Consider the following 12,057-nt stretch of genomic DNA (forward strand, 5'->3'; position numbering starts at 1 on the left):
GAAAGCAAAGATCATCTTCAGCCCACCTCTGAAGGTCTGAGTGCACTAAGCCAGTGCTCACTGTCATCAGAACAGGTATTAACTGGGAATAAATGTCCTAGTACCCACACCCTGACATGATCCCTTCACCTGGTTAATAAGAATTGCTTTCTCAAGGCCTATTCTTCTCTTCACCAGCAGGAGAAGCTGTGCTCCCTCTTCCCATCTCTCCAGGGCAGAAGTGTGAGTCTCAAGCCCACAGATGGAAAGCTGGCCTCCAGCAGCAACATTGTCATGGGTACCTAGGGAAGCACAAGCACCAGGCTATCACAGCTTTAAACTGTCACATCATCCATGTTTAAAGCCCCATTACCTGTTCTGGGCTCAGCGTGACCGTATGTCTCCAAGCTTTCTGGAACTGAGGAAAATGCTTTAAGTCAGGGTTGACAACCCTGATTTTACTGAACACACTAGACTCTTCGTAAGGGATTCTGGTTGGATAAAGGGAGGGTGTATCTTCAGGAGGAAAGAGATGCCATCATTTCCAAAGGAGAAAATAAGATACCAGTTAGAGTACTCAACTTGAAATAAAACATGTTAAGAAAGTAGCAGCCCAATGTTCAGTCTTACTGGTTTAAATTCAGTTCCTACAGGAACACAGGCGCCACCACAGTGGTCACGTAGCCTCTGACTCACAGCTGATCCCCTGCAGATGTCTGAGTGGAAGGCAGCCCTTCAGTGGGTTTCTCACGAGCTCACAAAGCAGCCCCCTCATTGCAGGGATCGGCTCTCCTTTGTAAGGTGCCTTTTTTATTCTTTTTTGCATCCTCTATCAAAGCTTGCTTCCTTACCACTGCTTTCTCTCCTAAGCCAGATGCTAACCAGAATAAGCGTTATCCTTTCTGTATTCTTTTGTATTAACTTTATTTTTATTTAATTTTGTATTGTTTTTATAGAGCTATATATTTTCTCTGCTCCCCTTTCATTCTCTCCCCTCCCCTTCTAACCTCTCCCATGGTCCCCATGCTCCCAAATTACTCAGGAGATCTTGTCTTTTTCTACTTCCCATGTAGATTGGATCCATGTATTGGTCCTCTTATGGTCCTCTTTGTTGTCTAGGTTCTCTGAGATTGTGAATTGTAGGCTGGTTCTTCTTTGCTTTATGTCTAAAAGCTACTTATGAGTGAGTACATATGATATTTTTCTTTCTGAGTCTGGGTTACTTTACTCAATATAATGTTTTCTAGATCCATTCATTCGCCTGCAAATTTCAAGATGTCATTTTTTTCTGCTGTGTAGCACTCCATTGTGTAAACGTACTATAGTATCTTTGTCCATTCTTTGATAGAGGGGGATTTAGGTTACTTTTAGGTTCTGACTATGACAAATAATGTTGCTATGAGCATAGTTAAGCACATGTCCTTGTGATATGATTGAGCATCCTTTGTGTATATACCCAAAAGTGGTATTGTTGGGATTTGAGGAAGGTTGTTTCCTAATTTTTTTTTGAGAAATCACTATACTAATTTTCAAAGTGGCTGCACGAGTTTATACTCCCACCAGTAATGGAGGAGTGTTTCCTTTACCCCACGACCTCTCCAACATAAGCTGTCATCAGTGTTTTTGATCTTGGCCATTCTTACAGGTATAAGATGAAATCTCAGAGTTGTTTTGATTTGCATTTCTCTGATGACTAAGGATATTGAACATTTCCAGAAGTGTCTTCCGGCCCTTTTAGATTCCTCTGTTGAGTGTTCTCTGTTAAGGTCTGTACTCCATTTTTTAATTGGATTATTTGTTCTTTTGATGACCAATTTCTTGAGTTCTTTGTATATTTTGGAGATCAGACCTCTGTCTGATGTGGGGTTGGTGAAGATCTTTTCCCATTTTGTAGGCTGTTGTTTTGTCTTGTTGACCTTTGCTTTACAGAAGCTTTTCAGTTTCCAGAGGTCCCATTTATTAATTGTTTTTCTCAGTGTCTGTGTTACTGGGGCTATATTTAGGAAGTGATCTCCTGTGCCAATGTGTTCAAGTATACTGCCCACTTTCTCTCCTATAAGGTTCTGTGTGGCTGGCTTTATGTTGAGGTCTTTGATCCATTTGGACTTGAGTTTTGTTCATGGCGATAGATATGGATCTATTTTCATTCTTCTACATGTTGATATCCAGCTATGCCAGCACCATTTGTTAAATATGCTTTCTTTATTCCATTTTATATATTTGGTTCTTTGTCAAAAATAATGTGTTCATATATGTAGGATTGATATCCAGGTCTTCGATTTGGTTCCATGGATCCTCCTGCCTGTGTTTATACCAATACAAGGCTGTTTTCAGTACTGTAGCTCTGGAGTAGAGTTTGAAGTCAGGGATTGTGATGCCTCAAGAAGTTTCTTTATTGTACAGGATTTTTTTAGATATCCTGGTTTCTTTTTTTCCACATGAAGTTGAGTATTATTCTTTCGAGGTCTGTGAAGAATTTTGATGGAATTTTTATGGGCATTGCATTGAATCTGTAGATTGCTTTTGGTAAGATTGGCATTTTTACTGTGTTAATTCTACCTACCCAAGATTGTTGGAGATCTTTCCTTTTCTGATGTCTTTTTCAATTTCTTTCTTTAAAAATTTAAAGTTCATTCATGTCATATAAGTCTTCCTCTTGTTTGGTTAGAGATACTCTGAGATAATTTATACTATTTGTGGCTATTGTGAAGGGTGATGTTTCTCTAATTTCTTTCTCAGCCCATTTATCATCTCTGTAATGGGGGTTACTGATTTTTTTCAGTTAATCTTGTATCCTGCTACATTACTGAAAGTGTTTATGAACTATAGATTCCTTGGTAGAATTTTTTGGTTGCTTATGTAAATTATCATAACATTGGCAAATAGCAAGAGTTTGACTTCTTCTTTTCTGATTCCTATCCCCTTGATCTCCTTTTGTTGTCTTATTGCTCTAGCTAGGACCTCAAGAACTATATTGAATAGATATGGAGACAGTGGACAACCTTGTCTTGTTCCTGATGTCAGTGGGATCACCGGGAGTTTCTCTCTATTTAGTTTGATGTTGGCTGCTGGCTTGTTCACAACCATTTGTAATGAGATCTGGTGCTCCCGGGGAAGAGACCTGGTTAGTCGTACTCATCAACTTAGACCGTGAAACCCAATATGGACAAGTTCAGCAGAACTACCATATAAGGGTTGCCCATGCATGCTTCACATTGTCAGGGCATAAGTTTCATAAAAAGTTTCAACCATCACACAGTCACCAGGCAAGAACTGTTGAAGTTCAAATGCACCCGCTACTGCTGTGGAAGCCATCTTTGGTTACTTGACATGGTCAGAAGCTAATTCTGGAAGGGTTATGAAGAGATTGTCAGCCTAATTTCATTTCCAAAGTAGTGACAGAGAGATCCATGTCTGCTCAGTGTCTCTTGAGCTCACGGAAACCCAAAACACTTATATCTTGGCTTCTCCACATTGTGGTTCTGTCCCCTACACTACAACAGCATCTCCCAGGGGAACAGCCATCACAACCAAGCTATCCATCTGCTTTGCTTGACTCCACACCTTAAAATGTACACATTCTTCTAGTGGAGAACTGCCATTCCCTGCTCAAAAGCCTCCCACAGTTCTGTACATGAAAGGAATGGAGAATTGGGATGTCTGGACCTTTATGCTCCCCCTGACTTTTCTGCCCAGTTTTACTGTTCCTAGTTCACAATTTACACAGGGTCCTCTGCACAGCCCCTGCTTTCCTGGACCCTGTGTCCCTTCCATCTGAGTGATATAGACAACCCCTGCTTCAAAGGCCACTGCACACATCAGCTGATCCTTCCCACAGAAGCCCTGCCTCTTCCAGCTTTCAGTTCTAATACACTGAAGCCTCCTTCAAGAGCAAACACTCTCCCTCTACCACTGTCTGTGGGCTGGCAAGCACCGCTAGTGGGAATGCTCCCAGGGCAGAGTCATGGCCTCCTCTAGACTTACTCTAACACACAGATTTGATGGACACCCTGAAGATGGATGATAAAAAGAAATTCAACACTAGCTCAGAATTGAGTAAAATAAAGGGTTGTTTTTTAAGGGGTACATTGACAGATCACAGTCCTCTGCACAAATGCAGAACAGGAACCAAAGCCAGAAGCCAGAAGAAAGAGCAAGCGTGGGCTTTACATTGGCATTTATTTATAGTATAAGAGACCATTCTCAAGTGGGCTGGTATCTTAAAGGAGACTGGCTGAAGTTCCTACAGCACCTCTCCCTTTTGCTTAAATAACAGAGTTCTAAGACTAATACAAAATGACATACAATACAAATTTCAAGTATAAAAATTAGAATTACAACCAGCATAAACAATATCAAGCAAGAAACATATGTTAAATGTTTCAACATTTATCCTATCCTAAGGAGTCTAAGGCTTGTATTAGATATAACTTGGCCAAGTCATGAGAGGAAAATAAATATGATATCTAGTCTTCAACCCCAGCGGAGACCTGAGAAGGAAAACAATACTACTTGAGTAGACAGGAAGTGCAGTCAAGCAACTTCCAAAATGTGTAATAAATGACAGAGACAACTGGCTACCTGAGCAATCACCCAAAGTCTCATTTGCAATGTTGAAGCAACCAACTTTGGCTAAGGTCTAGAGTAACTGACAGACCATTTTCAGAGGCAGGAACTTCTTATCCTGTTTGTCCTTTCTGGACACCATACATTTTGTCACCGGTAAAGGCATGGGCAGTTCCTTGCCCAAAGGCAAGTTTTGCAAATAAGAAAACAGGATCCAAGTGGAGTGTCTTTGGTGCTCAACATTCTCTTTGGAATAGATCGGTGCTGCCAGGAGCCATGTGTCTCACATCAACAGAACCCTAGGTTATTTAAATGCCATATTCTACAGCTCTTTGAAGTGGTTAAGAATTACCTATCTATGTGGAATACAATCTCTATGTATCTAAAGAACCTGATTAGTCTAACCATAAGTATGACAAACATGGATGACTACTTACCTATAATTCTTAATACCTGTATAGCTTAAAGACTAAGACTTCATATTAGGATATTAAACAATCTTTAAACAACTGTTCAGAAAATGAGGACAATGACCTCAAAATGTAAGCAATATGTATGTATCTTGATCAGAGGTAGAAATGTATAGTGCAATATGATAAATATATGCTAAAATTGTATCAATATACAAAATGTCTTAAGCAGAGTTAGAATCATGTATACATACAAAATGACAAAATAACTTTGTCTAGGTGTACAGATATTCTAAATAGAAATAGGATCATATTCAATGTAACAAATATAATTTGAACTTGAATCAATATACAAGAATATATACCAATGTAAATTGTCCATAATAATAGCTCATATGTATTCACTCTTTCACTTATTATTAGTGTGAGTAACTCTAATTAACCTACCTATTATCCCATTCAATTTCTCTCTTTTTTTTTTCAAAGAGATCCCTGAGCCTACATAATTTCCACCCCAATCCTATACCAATTCTAATCAACCCCTAATTGATGTCCCTAACCCTGAGGACAGACTTTGTTGGGAGAGGGGATGTCAACTTCTAAAATTACTTCCAGTGGTCATGGGGGCAATGTTCATCCTATGGGATCCTGTGAAAGTAAAATGATGGTTAAGTTTAAAAATTACTGTCTGGCATAATTGAAAACAGTCTCTGAGTATTCAGTAGGGTTTTTCTGAGATTCCTACTTGGAGTACTGTCCATAACATTGTTAAAATGTGCACCATTTCAGTTAACCTAGTTGGAACCATCTTGAGCAGCTGGAATCCAAAACCGATCTTAAAGTAGTTCTATCAGCATCATGACATCATATCAACTAGTTGGAATCATTAGGGTGGGGCCCATCTTCTTCCTGGAAATGTCAAAGGTTACTGCAGAAAAATTTATTATTTACTGTGGAAGCCTTAAACATCATTTATATAGACATATATTCAATGAAAGGTACAACAGAGACAAATATCATCATGGAGAAAAGTAAAATTTTTCGTAGACTCTTTCTTCTTTCTGCCCCATACCATGGCTCCTGACTTGAGACAGAAACTCTGAATTTTTCTTTTAACAGCATTCTTGAATTTAGAGAAGGATAGAGTCATCATTCAATGCCAAATCCAGCATTGATTTTTAAGTGAGTCATGACTATTATTCTAGTGGACAGCATATGTGTGTATGTGTACGTGTAGATATGTATATATAATGTCTCAATTTTACTTCTATAATTAGTTCAGAGACCTTTTCCATATAAGTTTTTAATTTTTGCTTAGTTTATGTGATAAAAAATATTCATTCTAAGACAATATCTTCCATTTGCATTAAAATTCCTGTAGGGGAAATTCTGGTAGGCAATATAAATAAAGTGCAATTACAATTTGAATTCACCCTATCTACATGTGCCTCCTGTAATTTCTCTTCAACAACAGTCAATTCCTTTTCAGCTTCAGCTGTTAATTCCCTGAGACTTTTTAACTTCTTGTCACCATCTAAGGTTTTGTTTAAATGAATTATTGGATAAGGTGTTATCCCAACATCTAGTCATAGACTGGAAATGTCTCCTAACAATCTTTGAATGTCATTAAGAGTCTGCAATTGGTGTCTCCTAATTTGTACCTTTTGTGTTCTAATTGTCTGTAAGCCTATTTTATAACCTAGATAATTGACAAAATCTCCTCATTGTATTTTTTTCAGGAACAATTTGTAATCCCCATTTAGTAAAAACTTTCTTTACTTCTTCAAACATTCTAAAGTATCTACGTTTGAATCAGCTAGCAAAATGTCATCTATGTAATGGTAAATAATAGGTTTAGGAAATTGTTTACATATTATTTCTAATGGCTGGATGACAAAGTATTGGCATAGGATGGGCTATTGAGCCTTCCCTGTGGGAGGACAGTCCACTGGTATCTTCTGGTATGCTAAAAATTATTCTAAGTATGAACTGTGAAGGCAAATTTTTCTCTGTACTTTGTTTTTAAAGGTATAGTGAAGAAACAATCTTTTAAATAGATAACTATAAGTGGCCATCCTTTAGTAATAGAGAAGGCAGGGGAATTCCACATTATAGAGGGCTTTAATTACCTTGTTGACAGCTCTTAGATCTGTCACCATTCTCCATTTTCTACATTTCTTTTTAAAAGCAAATACAGGACAGTTCCAAGGGCTGGTTGATTCTTCAATATGATGAGCATCAAGTTGCTCCTATACCAGATGTTCTAAAGCCTGCAGTTTCTCTTCTATTGAAGGCCATTGATTAACCCATATTGGTTTCTCAGTTAACCATTTTAATGGTAGGGCTGTTGGTACCTCTAAAAGTTTGCTTTGTGTTCTTATACAGCCTGAATGGCAGTGACCTTTGTATATAGTACCTTATAATATCCTTCCCAGAAACATGAGGTTATGAGGCTACAGGAAAGCTAATCTGGGTATTCCATTGCTGCAGCAGGTCATGACTCCGTGTATTGACTGGGATATTAACCACTTAGGGCCTCAGGCTTCTTCTCTGTCCTTCTGTCCCTATACATTTAACCATCTTGTGATTTGTTTCACTTCAGATAGGGTTATAATTCCTAGAAATTGAATATCTGCCTCTTGAAAAGGCCAATTCCGATGCCAAGATTCTGGAGTAATAATACTCATGTCCACATCCGTGCCTAGTAATTCCTCAATTACAATGTCTTTTTACACACATTCTTACCTTTGTTCTTTGATCATTTATAGAAGTCTCTCACAATATACGCTTCCTATTTCCTATTGGAATTTTTGATTCATCCCCCATGTTTACTCCACCATCCAGGACAGTGTGGTTTATTACAGCAGGAAATAAATTTTTTAATTTTACTGGTGATACATGTCCTTTACTATGACTAATAATGACTGGCCCACATTTTATTTGGGGGCCTGCGAGATTCCCCCCAAGGAGTTTCCTAATTATATCAGTTTGCCTTGTCTGTCTTTTGTTGATCTGCATTCATTGTTCTAGTGTCTTTCTTAGCCACACCTCCTATATAATACAGAAGGTTAATACCATTTTTTTGCCATGTCCAGAGGAGACATTATTCCTAAGAATTCCTTGTCTACAATCCCTTCTTAGATGTCCTATTCTACTACAATTAAAACATTTGGCATTTTGATTTCTTTTCCCACCTTTGGAAATTGCTTCTCCTACCCAATATTCAGTATTGATGGAGAAGGTTACTTTCATTGGTTAATTAATAAAAAAAACTGCTTGGCCCAATAGGACAGAAAATCAGGTAGGTGGAGTAAACAGAACAGAATGCTGGGTAGAAGGCAGTGGGGAGATGCTTCAGGCAGCCGCCATATGCAGTCGCCATGCTTCTCCTCTCCGAGGTGGATGCAGGTTAAGATCTCTCCTGGTAAGCCACACCTCGTGGTGCTACACAGATTACTAAATATGGGTTAAAGCAAGATGTGAAAATTAGATAATAAGAGGCTGAAACTAATGGGTCAGGCAGTGTTTAAAAGAATACAGTTTCCGTGTAATTATTTTGGGTAAAGCTAGCCAGGTGGCGGGACACAGCCCCGTCTTTCCTTCTACACAGTATTATAGTCAAATGTCTCAACATTCATTGTATGCAGGATGCACTCATCTATTGCTCCTGATCTAACCTTTAAAGACCCAATCTTCTTGCATTCTAAGTTGGTATTTTTAAAAGACTGAGATTCATTAAGTACTCATTTTGCTTCTAGGTCTGTTATTCCTGTTTGTACAGCCTTAGTTAATCTTTGTAAAATGTCCCTACAGGGTTCTCTCTGGCCCTGATTAACCCTGGTATATGATTAAATTAGCTTTCCTAGTTCTTGAATCCTGTCCCAAGTATTTAAGGCTTCTGTGTGGCATAAGGACAAGATTTGTTCATTGTAAAGAGCTTGATCCTGTGGGTCAGCATAAAAGCCCTTGCCAAGAATTTGATCTTGGGAAGCCTCATCCTTTTGACTTTCCTGTTCTAAAATTTTTTACTCTTCTTGCCAATAGCATTTTCACAGTACTTGTGGCCCAACTTTCAAGATTGTTGCAACTAATTAAAGCCAAACATGTGGCTAGAAGCCCTTGTCTTTACAGCTCCCTAACAAATGTTGAATGCAAGACATAAGACACTACTGCTTGCTTAATTACTTTTAGATCATTCATACCTATAGGTATTCAACTACATTCTTTGGATCACTTTGGGCATTTAGAACTTGATGCTTTTCAGAGTTGTTTACAGAGGAGGAAGCTAAAACCCTGGCTAAGTCATCTCTGACTCTGACAGGTACTGGCAATGTTATAGCCTGTCCTTGAACATTCATACCCTGCTCATCAGTCCCAATAATTTCCTCCAGCATTTCAAATATTTTTACTACTATCATTTGTAAAACATGAATCTCTTGTCATGTATATATTTCTAGTGATTTCATTGAGGCACCCGGCCTCTGGCCCGCATTCTGCACATGTGATTCCAAGGTCTGAAGTTTTTCCTTTAAAGATAACATCTTATCCTTGCACATTATTTGGTTAGTGTGTAAATTGCCTTCTTTAAGGGATACTCTATATGCTAACCTATCATAGTCTTTTAACAGATTTTGGTTGTCAAATTCAACAGTATGAATTCATTCAGATAATTTCTCAGTATCCACTGACATAGGCTGAATTTTGTCTGGCAGATTAATGTTATCCTTTTCAGGAGTATTAATTTTTTTTCAGCTAGCTTTTGATTTTCTATGCTATTAATCCTGTCAGTTTGCTGTTCATTATTACTCTGTAAAGACTGTATCATTTACAAAAGTGGCTCATTCTTCGCTCTGTTATCAAATCATTTTCTTAAAGATATAATTTGAAAAAAGAAAATGAAGTCCCTGCTGGGAGCAAAGACCTGTATTTGGTTATAGTCCAGCCATATTAGTTTACAAATTAAGTAAGATATTCACCTCTGTAGGGCAATGCCAGGCCCAGGAAATAACCCAGTATCTTCTTATCTCTCCCTGTGAGTTAATTATGCCTGCACACTTGCAGGCCCCGGGACCCAGACGTAATTAGCATTCTCCCTGTTAGTGAACAGTTACAGACCCACAGTAGTTCCTTATCACTTCCTATCAGCTAGGGATGTCTCCAGACCTGACATTCCAGTTAGAACAATGGCATAGCAACCTACCCACTCCTCCCCTTTTGCTATATAATGCTCCTGAGAAAAAATAAAATTTGCTACTTAATCAGAATACAGACTTGCTGTCCATTTCTCATGTCTCTTGTCCCTCTCATTCCTCTCCTTCAGGGTCCAGGTTCCGGGTTCATATCCCGCTGGTAGGGACAAGTTCCAATATCCAATAAATGGATGTATCAGAAAAAAAACATATAAACCTTGCAGATTAATATGTATAGTATAAGCAAGGAGGTTATTAAATTCCCAGTTGGTAATATTATCTGAAATTATATAGCTTTCAAGTTTACTGATTTATTTGTGAATCAAATGGTTATCTTTGTTATGAGATTTTGCTAAATTGTTGTATTGTAATAATCTTTATTGGCTAGTAGGTGTCGCAGTTGCAGCAATGTGGCAGTGAGATGCAGTTGATGGTGGCATGAACAGTCCCTTGCTGCTTTGGTTCTGCATGTTGGTGCCTGGTTAAATACTGACAAATATGCTTTGCTCTCTGCTTAAGAGCAATTAAATCAATTCTGTACATGGAGAGAGGTGTTTATAAATCAAGGAGCCCAGAGCTCCCGAGCAGGAAAAACAAACCTGAGCAACAGAAGCACCACAAAAACTTCCATGCAGCAGGGAAAGTGTGGAGGAGAAGAAGGTGTGTGTGAGCCTGGGAAATTTCCAAGTCAAGGCACGCTTAGCTCCACTATGGTGGGGAAAAAAAAAACAGTAAGTGAAATCAACTCAGGCAGGCAGGAGTGGGAGACCTTCTGGGCTATGGAACTTTTGTGCCTTTTAGGCCAGTCCACGCTGCAGGCATGGAGTTGGGATCCACATGGGTGCCAAGTGAATATGAATGCTAAAAAGAAATCCCACACGGGCTCAGAATTGAGTATAATAAAGGGTTATTTTTAGGGGTAGATTCCCAGATCACAGTGCTCTGCACAAACGGAGAACAGGAACTGAATCCAAGAACTGAAAGAGAGAGCAAGCACGTGCTCTACATCAGCATTTATAGAAAAAGAAGCCCCACTCAAGTGGGCTGGTATTTTAAAAGCAACTGGCTGAAGTTTCTACAACAGACACACAATATGTTTACTAAACCTATTTAATTTCACCCGAGAAAATGAGAATGGAAAATCTGCTGCTGTCAGACAGTTACAGTGAAGCTGTATTTTTCATCAAAGAAAAAAGCTGGATTTTTCTGTCTTCCTTCCCAATTCAGGGCACACAGAAGCAGCAATTTAAAGCGATGTCCTATCACATCCCATTTAAGCTCCCAAACTCTTATCTGCTGAAGGACAGAGAAAGTGATACAGGACTCCCTGCTTACTCCCCGTATACAACAGTGCACCCAGAGGTTAGCTTTTAGCAAGGACATGATGGACCAAGAGGGAACTGCTAAGCCCCCCATAGCTTCCCAGCTGACACATATCCACCCCTCCAAACACAGACTATTTCTCTCAGATCCATTCATCATTTTGTGTCCAGTGATGCTGGGAATTTGTTTGCAGCCATTTCTTTTTCCTTTTTTTTCTATGAGTTGTCCTGCAAATGTCACAAAGGGCCAGAAGGGAAGTCAGGGCCCACATATTAGGGGAAATAAGGCTGCACTTATGACACCTGAGTACATCCTCCAGGTTGCCAAACCCAGGGTTATCAGGTGCTGGCCAAGAGGTTCTGCCACTTAGTCAGGTGGAGATAAAAGCTCATCTAAATAACACACTGCACTGGCTGAGTAGACAGACACAGACTCACAAACCAAAGTCAAAGTGGGGCATAAAAACCATGTGACCCGGGCTTCCTGACACCTGTCAGATGGCCTGAACCAATCACCGGACCCTTGCTCTGTCTCAAGACGCTTGTAGACAAGGTAGCCATTGTGGTTCCTTTCTCTCTCTCCCATCCTGA

Source organism: Arvicola amphibius, chromosome 10 (genome assembly GCF_903992535.2).
Source record: "Arvicola amphibius chromosome 10, mArvAmp1.2, whole genome shotgun sequence".
In the NCBI taxonomy this organism is placed as follows: domain Eukaryota; kingdom Metazoa; phylum Chordata; class Mammalia; order Rodentia; family Cricetidae; genus Arvicola; species Arvicola amphibius.